General features: G+C 38.5%; 2 non-coding genes across 2 annotated transcripts; both read left to right on the forward strand.

Moving 5' to 3' along the window:
• Positions 1-13437: 13437 nt before the first annotated feature.
• On the forward strand, positions 13438-13508 carry TRNAG-GCC (transfer RNA glycine (anticodon GCC)). The gene has a single exon. It is a non-coding gene; the product is annotated as a tRNA-Gly (tRNA).
• Positions 13509-16388: 2880 nt separating this feature from the next.
• TRNAG-GCC (transfer RNA glycine (anticodon GCC)) lies at positions 16389-16459 on the forward strand. The gene has a single exon. It is a non-coding gene; the product is annotated as a tRNA-Gly (tRNA).
• Positions 16460-16883: the final 424 nt, after the last annotated feature.

Consider the following 16883-nt stretch of genomic DNA (forward strand, 5'->3'; position numbering starts at 1 on the left):
ACCCGGCCAATGCAAAAAGATTTTGCTGCTGTCAATTAATAGTTCAATATGACGTCATTTCTGTGTGTTACTAAAAGCGCGGAAATCTCGCACATTGCCCATGCGAGACGTATGTAAATTTCATGTGGAAACAACTGACTAGATTATTTGTATATATATGGAATCTACATTATCGAGTACTGATACTAACTTAATCTGCATTATGTCACATAAAATTCAATGCTTCCTGAAATGTCCGTGATGGAACAACAACATAGCGCATTGGCGGTTCAGTGGTAGATTCCCGGCCAATGCAAAATGATTTTGGTGCTGTCAATTAATAGTTTAATATGACGTCATTCCTGTGTGTCACTAAAAACGCGGAAATCTCGCACATTGCCCATGAGAGACGTATGTAAATTTCAGGTGGAAACAACTGAATAGATTATTTGTATATATATGGAATCTACATTATCGAGTACTGATATTAACTTAATCTGCATTATGTTACATAAAATTCAATATTTCCTGAAATGTCCGTGATGGAACCACAACATATCGCATTGGTGGTTCAGTGGTAGAATTCTCGCCCGCCACCCGGCCAATGCAAAAAGATTTTGGTGCTGTCAATTAATAGTTCAATATGACGTCATTTCTGTGTGTTACTAAAAGCGCGGAAATCTCGCACATTGCCCATGCGAGACGTATGTAAATTTCATGTGGAAACAACTGACTAGATTATTTGTATATATATGGAATCTACATTATCGAGTACTGATACTAACTTAATCTGCATTATGTCACATAAAATTCAATATTTCCTGAAATGTCCGTGATGGAACAACAACATATCGCATTGGTGGTTCAGTGGTAGAATTCTCGCATGCCACCCGGCCAATGCAAAAAGATTTTGGTGCTGTCAATTAAGAGTTCAATATGACGTTATTTCTGTGAGTCGCTAAAAGCGCAGAAATCTCGCACATTACCCATGCGAGACGTATGTAAATTTCAGGTGGAAACAACTGACTAGATTATTTGTATAGATATGGAATCTTCATTATCGAGTACTGATACCAACTTAGTCTGCATTATGACACATACAATTCAATATTTCCTGAAATGTCCGTGATGGAACAACAACATAGCGCATTGGTGAAACAACAACATAGCGCATTGCTGGTTCAGTGGTAGAATTCTCGCCTGCCGCGCCAGGGCAAAATGATTTTGGTGCTGTCAATTAATAGTTCAATGTGACGCTATTTCTGTGTGTCACTAAAAGCGCGGATATCTCGCACATTGCCTGTGCGACAAATATGTAAATTTCAGGTGGAAACAACTGACTAGATTATTTGTATAGATATGGATTCTACATTATCGCGTTCTGATACTAACTTAATCTGCATTATGTCACATAAAATTAAATATTTCCTGAAATGTCCGTGATAAAACAACAACATATTGCATTGGTGGTTCAGTGGTAGAATTGTCGCCAGCCAGGCGGGAGGCCCGGGTTCGATTCCCGGCCAATTCAAAATGATTTTGGTGCTGTCAATTAATAGTTCAATATGACGCTATTTCTGTGTGTCACTAAAAGCGCGGATATCTCGCAAATTGCCCATGCAAGGCGTATGTAAATTTCAGGTGGTAACAACTAACTAGACTATTTGTATAGATATGGAATCTACATTATCGAGTTCTGATACTAACTTAATCTGCATTATGTCACATAAAATTCAATATTTCCTGAAATGTCCGTGATGGAACAACAACATAGCGCATTGGTGAAACAACAACATAGCGCATTGCTGGTTCAGTGGTAGAATTCTCGCCTGCCGCGCCAGGGCAAAATGATTTTGGTGCTGTCAATTAATAGTTCAATGTGACGCTATTTCTGTGTGTCACTAAAAGCGCGGATATCTCGCACATTGCCTGTGCGACAAATATGTAAATTTCAGGTGGAAACAACTGACTAGATTATTTGTATAGATATGGATTCTACATTATCGCGTTCTGATACTAACTTAATCTGCATTATGTCACATAAAATTAAATATTTCCTGAAATGTCCGTGATAAAACAACAACATATTGCATTGGTGGTTCAGTGGTAGAATTGTCGCCAGCCAGGCGGGAGGCCCGGGTTCGATTCCCGGCCAATTCAAAATGATTTTGGTGCTGTCAATTAATAGTTCAATATGACGCTATTTCTGTGTGTCACTAAAAGCGCGGATATCTCGCAAATTGCCCATGCAAGGCGTATGTAAATTTCAGGTGGTAACAACTAACTAGACTATTTGTATAGATATGGAATCTACATTATCGAGTTCTGATACTAACTTAATCTGCATTATGTCACATAAAATTCAATATTTCCTGAAATGTCCGTGATGGAACAACAACATATCGCATTGGTGGTTCAGTGGTAGATTCCCGGCCAATGCAAAATGATTTTGGTGCTGTCAATTAATAGTTCAATATGACGTTATTTCTGTGTGTCACTAAAAGCGCGGAAATCTCGCACATTGCCTGTGCGAGACGTATGTAAATTTCAGGTGGAAACAACTGACTAGATTATTTGTATAGATATGGAATCTACATTATCGTGTACTGATACTAACTTAATCTGCATTATATCACATAAAATTCAATATTTCCTGAAATGTCCGTGATGGAACAACAACATAGCGCATTGGTGGTTCAGTGGTAGATTCCCGGCCAATGCAAAATGATTTTGGTGCTGTCAATTAATAGTTCAATATGACGTTATTTCTGTGTGTCACTAAAAGCGCGGAAATCTCGCACATTGCCTGTGCGAGACGTATGTAAATTTCAGGTGGAAACAACTGACTAGATTATTTGTATAGATATGGAATCTACATTATCGTGTACTGATACTAACTTAATCTGCATTATATCACATAAAATTCAATATTTCCTGAAATGTCCGTGATGGAACAACAACATAGCGCATTGGTGGTTCAGTGGTAGATTCCCGGCCAATGCAAAATGATTTTGGTGCTGTCATTTAATAGTTCAATATGACGTTATTTCTGTGAGTCGCTAAAAGCGCAGAAATCTCGCACATTACCCATGCGAGACGTATGTAAATTTCAGGTGGAAACAACTGACTAGATTATTTGTATAGATATGGAATCTACATTATCGAGTACTGATAGCAACTTAGTCTGCATTATGGCACATAAAATTCAATATTTCCTGAAATGTCCGTGATGGAACAGCAACATAGCGCATTGGTGGTTCAGTGGTAGAATTCTCGCCTGCCACGCCGGAGGCCCGGGTTCGATTCCCAGCCAAGGCAAAATGATTTTGGTGCTGTCAATTAATAGTTCAATGTGACGTTATTTCTGTGTGTCACTAAAAGCCCAGAAATCTCGCACATTGCCTGTGCGAGACATAGTTAAATTTCAGGTGGAAACAACAGGCTACATTATTTGTATAGATATGGAATCTACATTATCACGTTCTGATACTAACTTAATCTGAATTATGACACATAAAATTAATTATTTCCTGAAATGTCTGTGATAAAACAACAACATATTGCATTGGTGGTTCAGTGGTAGAATTGTCGCCAGCCAGGCGGGAGGACCGGGTTCGATTCCCGGCCAATTCAAAACGATTTTGGTGCTGTCAATTAATAGTTCAATATGACGTTATTTCTGTGTGTCACTAAAAGCGCGGATATCTCGCAAATTGCCCATGCAAGGCGTATGTAAATTTCAGGTGGAAACAACTGACTAGATTATTTGTATAGATATGGATTCTACATTTTCGAGTTCTGATACTAACTTAATCTGCATTATGTCACATAAAATTCAATATTTCCTGAAATGTCCGTGTTGGAACAACAACATATCGCATTGGTGGTTCAGTGGTGGACTCCCGGCCAATGCAAAATGATTTTGGTACTGTCAATTAATTGTTCAATATGACGTTATTTCTGTGTGTCACTAAAAGCGCGGAAACCTCGCACATTGTCTGTGCGAGACTTATGTAAATTTCAGGTGGAAACAACTGACTAGATTATTTGTACATATATGGAATCTACAATATCGAGTACTGATACTAACTTAATCTGCATTATGTTACATAAAATTCAATATTTCCTGAAATGTCCGTGATGGAACAACAACATATCGCATTGGTGGTTCAGTGGTAGAATTGTCGCCAGCCAGGCGGGAGGCCCGGGTTCGATTCTCGGCCAATTCAAAATGATGTTGGTGCTGTCAATTAATAGTTCAATATGACGCTATTTCTGTGTTTCACTGAAAGCGCGGATATCTCGCAAATTGCCCATGCAAGGCGTATGTAAATTTCAGGATGTAACAACTAACTAGATTATTTGTATAGATATGGAATCTACATTATCGAGTACTGATAGCAACTTAGTCTGCATTATGGCACATAAAATTCAATATTTCCTGAAATGTCCGTGATGGAACAGCAACATAGCGCATTGGTGGTTCAGTGGTAGAATTCTCGCCTGCCACGCCGGAGGCCCGGGTTCGATTCCCAGCCAAGGCAAAACGATTTTGGTGCTGTCAATTAATAGTTCAATGTGACGTTATTTCTGTGTGTCACTAAAAGCCCAGAAATCTCGCACATTGCCTGTGCGAGACATAGTTAAATTTCAGGTGGAAACAACAGGCTACATTATTTGTATAGATATGGAATCTACATTATCACGTTCTGATACTAACTTAATCTGAATTATGACACATAAAATTAATTATTTCCTGAAATGTCTGTGATAAAACAACAACATATTGCATTGGTGGTTCAGTGGTAGAATTGTCGCCAGCCAGGCGGGAGGACCGGGTTCGATTCCCGGCCAATTCAAAACGATTTTGGTGCTGTCAATTAATAGTTCAATATGACGTTATTTCTGTGTGTCACTAAAAGCGCGGATATCTCGCAAATTGCCCATGCAAGGCGTATGTAAATTTCAGGTGGAAACAACTGACTAGATTATTTGTATAGATATGGAATCTACATTTTCGAGTTCTGATACTAACTTAATCTGCATTATGTCACATAAAATTCAATATTTCCTGAAATGTCCGTGTTGGAACAACAACATATCGCATTGGTGGTTCAGTGGTGGACTCCCGGCCAATGCAAAATGATTTTGGTACTGTCAATTAATTGTTCAATATGACGTTATTTCTGTGTGTCACTAAAAGCGCGGAAACCTCGCACATTGTCTGTGCGAGACATATGTAAATTTCAGGTGGAAACAACTGACTAGATTATTTGTACATATATGGAATCTACAATATCGAGTACTGATACTAACTTAATCTGCATTATGTTACATAAAATTCAATATTTCCTGAAATGTCCGTGATGGAACAACAACATATCGCATTGGTGGTTCAGTGGTAGAATTGTCGCCAGCCAGGCGGGAGGCCCGGGTTCGATTCCCGGCCAATTCAAAATGATTTTGGTGCTGTCAATTAATAGTTCAATATGACGCTATTTCTGTGTGTCACTAAAAGCGCGGATATCTCGCAAATTGCCCATGCAAGGCGTATGTAAATTTCAGGTGGTAACAACTAACTAGACTATTTGTATAGATATGGAATCTACATTATCGAGTTCTGATACTAACTTAATCTGCATTATGTCACATAAAATTCAATATTTCCTGAAATGTCCGTGATGGAACAACAACATAGCGCATTGGTGAAACAACAACATAGCGCATTGCTGGTTCAGTGGTAGAATTCTCGCCTGCCGCGCCAGGGCAAAATGATTTTGGTGCTGTCAATTAATAGTTCAATGTGACGCTATTTCTGTGTGTCACTAAAAGCGCGGATATCTCGCACATTGCCTGTGCGACAAATATGTAAATTTCAGGTGGAAACAACTGACTAGATTATTTGTATAGATATGGATTCTACATTATCGCGTTCTGATACTAACTTAATCTGCATTATGTCACATAAAATTAAATATTTCCTGAAATGTCCGTGATAAAACAACAACATATTGCATTGGTGGTTCAGTGGTAGAATTGTCGCCAGCCAGGCGGGAGGCCCGGGTTCGATTCCCGGCCAATTCAAAATGATTTTGGTGCTGTCAATTAATAGTTCAATATGACGCTATTTCTGTGTGTCACTAAAAGCGCGGATATCTCGCAAATTGCCCATGCAAGGCGTATGTAAATTTCAGGTGGTAACAACTAACTAGACTATTTGTATAGATATGGAATCTACATTATCGAGTTCTGATACTAACTTAATCTGCATTATGTCACATAAAATTCAATATTTCCTGAAATGTCCGTGATGGAACAACAACATATCGCATTGGTGGTTCAGTGGTAGATTCCCGGCCAATGCAAAATGATTTTGGTGCTGTCAATTAATAGTTCAATATGACGTTATTTCTGTGTGTCACTAAAAGCGCGGAAATCTCGCACATTGCCTGTGCGAGACGTATGTAAATTTCAGGTGGAAACAACTGACTAGATTATTTGTATAGATATGGAATCTACATTATCGTGTACTGATACTAACTTAATCTGCATTATATCACATAAAATTCAATATTTCCTGAAATGTCCGTGATGGAACAACAACATAGCGCATTGGTGGTTCAGTGGTAGATTCCCGGCCAATGCAAAATGATTTTGGTGCTGTCAATTAATAGTTCAATATGACGTTATTTCTGTGTGTCACTAAAAGCGCGGAAATCTCGCACATTGCCTGTGCGAGACGTATGTAAATTTCAGGTGGAAACAACTGACTAGATTATTTGTATAGATATGGAATCTACATTATCGTGTACTGATACTAACTTAATCTGCATTATATCACATAAAATTCAATATTTCCTGAAATGTCCGTGATGGAACAACAACATAGCGCATTGGTGGTTCAGTGGTAGATTCCCGGCCAATGCAAAATGATTTTGGTGCTGTCATTTAATAGTTCAATATGACGTTATTTCTGTGAGTCGCTAAAAGCGCAGAAATCTCGCACATTACCCATGCGAGACGTATGTAAATTTCAGGTGGAAACAACTGACTAGATTATTTGTATAGATATGGAATCTACATTATCGAGTACTGATAGCAACTTAGTCTGCATTATGGCACATAAAATTCAATATTTCCTGAAATGTCCGTGATGGAACAGCAACATAGCGCATTGGTGGTTCAGTGGTAGAATTCTCGCCTGCCACGCCGGAGGCCCGGGTTCGATTCCCAGCCAAGGCAAAATGATTTTGGTGCTGTCAATTAATAGTTCAATGTGACGTTATTTCTGTGTGTCACTAAAAGCCCAGAAATCTCGCACATTGCCTGTGCGAGACATAGTTAAATTTCAGGTGGAAACAACAGGCTACATTATTTGTATAGATATGGAATCTACATTATCACGTTCTGATACTAACTTAATCTGAATTATGACACATAAAATTAATTATTTCCTGAAATGTCTGTGATAAAACAACAACATATTGCATTGGTGGTTCAGTGGTAGAATTGTCGCCAGCCAGGCGGGAGGACCGGGTTCGATTCCCGGCCAATTCAAAACGATTTTGGTGCTGTCAATTAATAGTTCAATATGACGTTATTTCTGTGTGTCACTAAAAGCGCGGATATCTCGCAAATTGCCCATGCAAGGCGTATGTAAATTTCAGGTGGAAACAACTGACTAGATTATTTGTATAGATATGGATTCTACATTTTCGAGTTCTGATACTAACTTAATCTGCATTATGTCACATAAAATTCAATATTTCCTGAAATGTCCGTGTTGGAACAACAACATATCGCATTGGTGGTTCAGTGGTGGACTCCCGGCCAATGCAAAATGATTTTGGTACTGTCAATTAATTGTTCAATATGACGTTATTTCTGTGTGTCACTAAAAGCGCGGAAACCTCGCACATTGTCTGTGCGAGACTTATGTAAATTTCAGGTGGAAACAACTGACTAGATTATTTGTACATATATGGAATCTACAATATCGAGTACTGATACTAACTTAATCTGCATTATGTTACATAAAATTCAATATTTCCTGAAATGTCCGTGATGGAACAACAACATATCGCATTGGAGGTTCAGTGGTAGAATTGTCGCCAGCCAGGCGGGAGGCCCGGGTTCGATTCTCGGCCAATTCAAAATGATGTTGGTGCTGTCAATTAATAGTTCAATATGACGCTATTTCTGTGTTTCACTGAAAGCGCGGATATCTCGCAAATTGCCCATGCAAGGCGTATGTAAATTTCAGGATGTAACAACTAACTAGATTATTTGTATAGATATGGAATCTACATTATCGAGTACTGATAGCAACTTAGTCTGCATTATGGCACATAAAATTCAATATTTCCTGAAATGTCCGTGATGGAACAGCAACATAGCGCATTGGTGGTTCAGTGGTAGAATTCTCGCCTGCCACGCCGGAGGCCCGGGTTCGATTCCCAGCCAAGGCAAAACGATTTTGGTGCTGTCAATTAATAGTTCAATGTGACGTTATTTCTGTGTGTCACTAAAAGCCCAGAAATCTCGCACATTGCCTGTGCGAGACATAGTTAAATTTCAGGTGGAAACAACAGGCTACATTATTTGTATAGATATGGAATCTACATTATCACGTTCTGATACTAACTTAATCTGAATTATGACACATAAAATTAATTATTTCCTGAAATGTCTGTGATAAAACAACAACATATTGCATTGGTGGTTCAGTGGTAGAATTGTCGCCAGCCAGGCGGGAGGACCGGGTTCGATTCCCGGCCAATTCAAAACGATTTTGGTGCTGTCAATTAATAGTTCAATATGACGTTATTTCTGTGTGTCACTAAAAGCGCGGATATCTCGCAAATTGCCCATGCAAGGCGTATGTAAATTTCAGGTGGAAACAACTGACTAGATTATTTGTATAGATATGGAATCTACATTTTCGAGTTCTGATACTAACTTAATCTGCATTATGTCACATAAAATTCAATATTTCCTGAAATGTCCGTGTTGGAACAACAACATATCGCATTGGTGGTTCAGTGGTGGACTCCCGGCCAATGCAAAATGATTTTGGTACTGTCAATTAATTGTTCAATATGACGTTATTTCTGTGTGTCACTAAAAGCGCGGAAACCTCGCACATTGTCTGTGCGAGACATATGTAAATTTCAGGTGGAAACAACTGACTAGATTATTTGTACATATATGGAATCTACAATATCGAGTACTGATACTAACTTAATCTGCATTATGTTACATAAAATTCAATATTTCCTGAAATGTCATTGATGGAACAACAACATATCGCATTGGTGGTTCAGTGGTAGAATTGTCGCCAGCCAGGCGGGAGGCCCGGGTTCGATTCTCGGCCAATTCAAAATGATGTTGGTGCTGTCAATTAATAGTTCAATATGACGCTATTTCTGTGTGTCACTGAAAGCGCGGATATCTCGCAAATTGCCCATGCAAGGCGTATGTAAATTTCAGGATGTAACAACTAACTAGATTATTTGTATAGATATGGAATCTACATTTTCGAGTTCTGATACTAACTTAATCTGCATTATGTCACATAAAATTCAATATTTCCTGAAATGTCCGTGATGGAACAACAACATATCGCATTGGTGGTTCAGTGGTAGATTCCCGACCAATGCAAAATGATTTTGGTGCTGTCAATTAATAGTTCAATATGACGTCATTTCTGTGTGTCACTAAAAGCGCGGAAATCGCGCACATTGCCCTTTGCGAGACGTATGTAAATTTCAGGTGGAAACAACTGACTAGATTATTTGTATATATTTATGGAATCTACATTATCGAGTACTGATACTAACTTAGTCTGCATTATGTTACATAAAATTCAAAATTTCCTGAAATGTCCGTGATGGAACAACAACATATCGCATTGGTGGTTCAGTGGTAGAATTCTCGACTGCCACGCGGGAGGCCCAGGTTCGATTCCCGGCCAATGCAAAATTATTTTGGTGCTGTAAATTAATAGTTCAATATGACGTTATTTCTGTGTGTCACTAAAAGCGCGGAAATCTCGCACATTGCCCATGCGAGACGTATGTAAATTTCAGGTGGAAACAACTGACTAGATTATTTGTATAGATATGGAATCTACATTATCGAGTTCTGATACTAACTTAATCTGCATTATGTCACATAAAATTCAATATTTCCTGAAATGTCCGTGATGGAACAACAACATATCGCATTGGTGGTTCAGTGGTAGATTCCCGGCCAATGCAAAATGATTTTGGTGCTGTCAATTAATACTTCAATATGACGCTATTTCTGTATGTCACTAAAAGCGCGGATATCTCGCACATTGCCCATGCAAGGCGTATGTAAATTTCAGGTGGAAACAACTGACTAGATTATTTGTATACATATGGAATCTACATTATCGAGTTCTGATACTAACTTAATCTGCATTATGTCACATAAAATTCAATGCTTCCTGAAATGTCCGTGATGGAACAACAACATATCGCATTGGTGGTTCAGTGGTAGATTCCCGACCAATGCAAAATGATTTTGGTGCTGTCAATTAATAGTTCAATATGACGTCATTTCTGTGTGTCACTAAAAGCGCGGAAATCGCGCACATTGCCCTTTGCGAGACGTATGTAAATTTCAGGTGGAAACAACTGACTAGATTATTTGTATATATTTATGGAATCTACATTATCGAGTACTGATACTAACTTAGTCTGCATTATGTTACATAAAATTCAAAATTTCCTGAAATGTCCGTGATGGAACAACAACATATCGCATTGGTGGTTCAGTGGTAGAATTCTCGCCTGCCACGCGGGAGGCGCGGGTTCGATTCCCGGCCAATGCAAAATGATTTTGGTGCTGTCAATTAATAGTTCAATATGACATTGTTTCTGAGTGTCACTAAAAGCCCGGAAATCTCGCACATTGCCCATGCGAGACGTATGTAAATTTCAGGTGGAAACAACTGACTAGATTATTTGTATAAATATGGAATCTACAATATCGAGTACTGATACTAACTTAATCTTCATTATGTCACATAAAATTCAATATTTCCTGAAATGTCCGTGATGGAACAACAACATAGCGCATTGGTGGTTCAGTGGTAGATTCCCGGCCAATGCAAAATGATTTTGGTGCTGTCAATTAATAGTTCAATATGACGTCATTTCTGTGTGTCACTAAAAGCGCGGAAATCTCGCACATTGCCCATGTGAGACGTATGTAAATTTCAGGTGGAAACAACTGACTAGATTATTTGTATATATTATGGAATCTACATTATCGAGTACTGATACTAACTTAATCTGCATTATGTCACATACAATTTAATATTTCCTGAAATGTCCGTGTTGGATCAACAACATATCGAATTGGTGGTTCAGTGGTAGAATTCTCGCCTGCCACGCAGGAGGCCCGGGTTCGATTCCCGGCCAATGCAAATTGATTTTGGTGCTGTCAATTAATAGTTCAATATGACGTTATTTCTGCGTGTCACTAAAAGCGCGGAAATCTCGCACATTGCCCATGCGAGACGTATGTAAATTTCAGGTGGAAACAACTGACTAGATTATTTGTATAGATATGGAATCTACATTATCGAGTTCTGATACTAACTTAATCTGAATTATGTCACATAAAATTCAATATTTCCTGAAATGTCCGTGATGGAACAACAACATATCGCATTGGTGGTTCAGTGGTAGATTCCCGACCAATGCAAAATGATTTTGGTGCTGTCAATTAATAGTTCAATATGACGTCATTTCTGTGTGTCACTAAAAGCGCGGAAATCGCGCACATTGCCCTTTGCGAGACGTATGTAAATTTCAGGTGGAAACAACTGACTAGATTATTTGTATATATTTATGGAATCTACATTATCGAGTACTGATACTAACTTAGTCTGCATTATGTTACATAAAATTCAAAATTTCCTGAAATGTCCGTGATGGAACAACAACATATCGCATTGGTGGTTCAGTGGTAGAATTCTCGCCTGCCACGCGGGAGGCGCGTTCGATTCCCGGCCAATGCAAAATGATTTTGGTGCTGTCAATTAATAGTTCAATATGACGTGATTTCTGTGTGTCACTAAAAGCGCGGAAATCTCGCACATTGCCCATGCGAGACGTATGTAAATTTCAGGTGGAAACAACTGACTAGATTATTTGTATAGATATGGAATCTACATTATCGAGTTCTGATACTAACTTAATCTGCATTATGTCACATAAAATTCAATATTTCCTGAAATGTCCGTGATGGAACAACAACATATCGCATTGGTGGTTCAGTGGTAGATTCCCGGCCAATGCAAAATGATTTTGGTGCTGTCAATTATTACTTCAATATGACGCTATTTCTGTATGTCACTAAAAGCGCGGATATCTCGCACATTGCCCATGCAAGGCGTATGTAAATTTCAGGTGGAAACAACTGACTAGATTATTTGTATACATATGGAATCTACATTATCGAGTTCTGATACTAACTTAATCTGCATTATGTCACATAAAATTCAATGCTTCCTGAAATGTCCGTGATGGAACAACAACATATCGCATTGGTGGTTCAGTGGTAGATTCCCGACCAATGCAAAATGATTTTGGTGCTGTCAATTAATAGTTCAATATGACGTCATTTCTGTGTGTCACTAAAAGCGCGGAAATCGCGCACATTGCCCTTTGCGAGACGTATGTAAATTTCAGGTGGAAACAACTGACTAGATTATTTGTATATATTTATGGAATCTACATTATCGAGTACTGATACTAACTTAGTCTGCATTATGTTACATAAAATTCAAAATTTCCTGAAATGTCCGTGATGGAACAACAACATATCGCATTGGTGGTTCAGTGGTAGAATTCTCGCCTGCCACGCGGGAGGCGCGGGTTCGATTCCCGGCCAATGCAAAATGATTTTGGTGCTGTCAATTAATAGTTCAATATGACATTGTTTCTGAGTGTCACTAAAAGCCCGGAAATCTCGCACATTGCCCATGCGAGACGTATGTAAATTTCAGGTGGAAACAACTGACTAGATTATTTGTATAAATATGGAATCTACAATATCGAGTACTGATACTAACATAATCTTCATTATGTCACATAAAATTCAATATTTCCTGAAATGTCCGTGATGGAACAACAACATATCGCATTGGTGGTTCAGTGGTAGATTCCCGGCCAATGCAAAATGATTTTGGTGCTGTCAATTAATAGTTCAATATGACGTCATTTCTGTGTGTCACTAAAAGCGCGGAAATCTCGCACATTGCCCATGTGAGACGTATGTAAATTTCAGGTGGAAACAACTGACTAGATTATTTGTATATATTATGGAATCTACATTATCGAGTACTGATACTAACTTAATCTGCATTATGTCACATACAATTTAATATTTCATGAAATGTCCGTGTTGGATCAACAACATATCGCATTGGTGGTTCAGTGGTAGAATTCTCGCCTGCCACGCGGGAGGCCCGGGTTCGATTCCCGGCCAATGCAAATTGATTTTGGTGCTGTCAATTAATAGTTCAATATGACGTTATTTCTGCGTGTCACTAAAAGCGCGGAAATCTCGCACATTGCCCATGCGAGACGTATGTAAATTTCAGGTGGAAACAACTGACTAGATTATTTGTATAGATATGGAATCTACATTATCGAGTTCTGATACTAACTTAATCTGAATTATGTCTCATAAAATTCAATATTTCCTGAAATGTCCGTGATGGATCAACAACATATCGCATTGGTGGTTCAGTGGTAGATTCCCGACCAATGCAAAATGATTTTGGTGCTGTCAATTAATAGTTCAATATGACGTCATTTCTGTGTGTCACTAAAAGCGCGGAAATCGCGCACATTGCCCTTTGCGAGACGTATGTAAATTTCAGGTGGAAACAACTGACTAGATTATTTGTATATATTTATGGAATCTACATTATCGAGTACTGATACTAACTTAGTCTGCATTATGTTACATAAAATTCAAAATTTCCTGAAATGTCCGTGATGGAACAACAACATATCGCATTGGTGGTTCAGTAGTAGAATTCTCGCCTGCCACGCGGGAGGCGCGTTCGATTCCCGGCCAATGCAAAATGATTTTGGTGCTGTCAATTAATAGTTCAATATGACATTGTTTCTGAGTGTCACTAAAAGCCCGGAAATCTCGCACCTTGCCCATGCGAGACGTATGTAAATTTCAGGTGGAAACAACTGACTAGATTATTTGTATAAATATGGAATCTACAATATCGAGTACTGATACTAACTTAATCTTCATTATGTCACATAAAATTCAATATTTCCTGAAATGTCCGTGATGGAACAACAACATATCGCATTGGTGGTTCAGCGGTAGATTCCCGGCCAATGCAAAATGATTTTGGTGCTGTCAATTAATAGTTCAATATGACGTGATTTCTGTGTGTCACTAAAAGCGCGGAAATCTCGCACATTGCCCATGCGAGACGTATGTAAATTTCAGGTGGAAACAACTGACTAGATTATTTGTATAGATATGGAATCTACATTATCGAGTTCTGATACTAACTTAATCTGCATTATGTCACATAAAATTCAATATTTCCTGAAATGTCCGTGATGGAACAACAACATATCGCATTGGTGGTTCAGTGGTAGATTCCCGGCCAATGCAAAATGATTTTGGTGCTGTCAATTATTACTTCAATATGACGCTATTTCTGTATGTCACTAAAAGCGCGGATATCTCGCACATTGCCCATGCAAGGCGTATGTAAATTTCAGGTGGAAACAACTGACTAGATTATTTGTATACATATGGAATCTACATTATCGAGTTCTGATACTAACTTAATCTGCATTATGTCACATAAAATTCAATATTTCCTGAAATGTCCGTGATGGAACAACAACATATCGCATTGGTGGTTCAGTGGTAGATTCCCGGCCAATGCAAAATGATTTTGGTGCTGTCAATTAATAGTTCAATATGACGTCATTTCTGTGTGTCACTAAAAGCGCGAAAATCTCGCACATTGCCCATGCGAGACGTATGTAAATTTCAGGTGGAAACAACTGACTAGATTATTTGTATATATTATGGAATCTACATTATCGAGTACTGATACTAACTTAATCTGCATTATGTCACATAAAATTTAATATTTCCTGAAATGTCCGTGATCGATCAACAACATATCGCATTGGTGGTTCAGTGGTAGAATTCTCGCCTGCCACGCGGGAGGCCCGTGTTCGATTCCCGGCCAATGCAAATTGATTTTGGTGCTGTCAATTAATAGTTCAATATGACGTTATTTCTGTGTGTCACTAAAAGCGCGGAAATCTCGCACATTGCCCATGCGAGACGTATGTAAATTTCAGGTGGAAACAACTGACGAGATTATTTGTATAGATATGGAATCTACAATATCGAGTACTGATACTAACTTAATCTGCATTATGTCACATAAAATTCAATGCTTCCTGAAATGTCCGTGATGGAACAACAACATATCGCATTGGTGGTTCAGTGGTAGATTCCCGACCAATGCAAAATGATTTTGGTGCTGTCAATTAATAGTTCAATATGACGTCATTTCTGTGTGTCACTAAAAGCGCGGAAATCGCGCACATTGCCCTTTGCGAGACGTATGTAAATTTCAGGTGGAAACAACTGACTAGATTATTTGTATATATTTATGGAATCTGCATTATCGAGTACTGATACTAACTTAGTCTGCATTATGTTACATAAAATTCAAAATTTCCTGAAATGTCCGTGATGGAACAACAACATATCGCATTGGTGGTTCAGTGGTAGAATTCTCGCCTGCCACGCGGAGGCCCGGGTTCGATTCCCGGCCAATGCAAATTGATTTTGGTGCTGTCAATTAATAGTTCAATATGACGTTATTTCTGTGTGTCACTAAAAGCGCGGAAATCTCGCACATTGCCCATGCGAGACGTATGTAAATTTCAGGTGGAAACAACTGACTAGATTATTTGTATAAATATGGAATCTACAATAACGAGTACTGATACTAACATAATCTTCATTATGTCACATAAAATTCAATATTTCCTGAAATGTCCGTGATGGAACAACAACATATCGCATTGGTGGTTCAGTGGTAGATTCCCGGCCAATGCAAAATGATTTTGGTGCTGTCAATTAATAGTTCAATATGACGTCATTTCTGTGTGTCACTAAAAGCGCGGAAATCTCGCACATTGCCCATGTGAGACGTATGTAAATTTCAGGTGGAAACAACTGACTAGATTATTTGTATATATTATGGAATCTACATTATCGAGTACTGATACTAACTTAATCTGCATTATGTCACATAAAATTTAATATTTCCTGAAATGTCCGTGATGGATCAACAACATATCGCATTGGTGGTTCAGTGGTAGAATTCTCGCCTGCCACGCGGGAGGCCCGGGTTCGATTCCCGGCCAATGCAAATTGATTTTGGTGCTGTCAATTAATAGTTCAATATGACGTTATTTCTGTATGTCACTAAAAGCGCGGAAATCTCGCACATTGCCCATGCGAGACGTATGTAAATTTCAGGTGGAAACAACTGACTAGATTATTTGTATAAATATGGAATCTACAATATCGAGTACTGATACTAACTTAATCTGAATTATGTCACATAAAATTCAATATTTCCTGAAATGTCCGTGATGGAACAACAACATATCGCATTGGTGGTTCAGTGGTAGATTCCCGACCAATGCAAAATGATTTTGGTGCTGTCAATTAATAGTTCAATATGACGTCATTTCTGTGTGTCACTAAAAGCGCGGAAATCGCGCACATTGCCCTTTGCGAGACGTATGTAAATTTCAGGTGGAAACAACTGACTAGATTATTTGTATATA

This window comes from Saccoglossus kowalevskii, chromosome 17 (assembly GCF_978046115.1).
Source record: "Saccoglossus kowalevskii chromosome 17, keSacKowa6.1, whole genome shotgun sequence".
NCBI lineage: Eukaryota > Metazoa > Hemichordata > Enteropneusta > Harrimaniidae > Saccoglossus > Saccoglossus kowalevskii.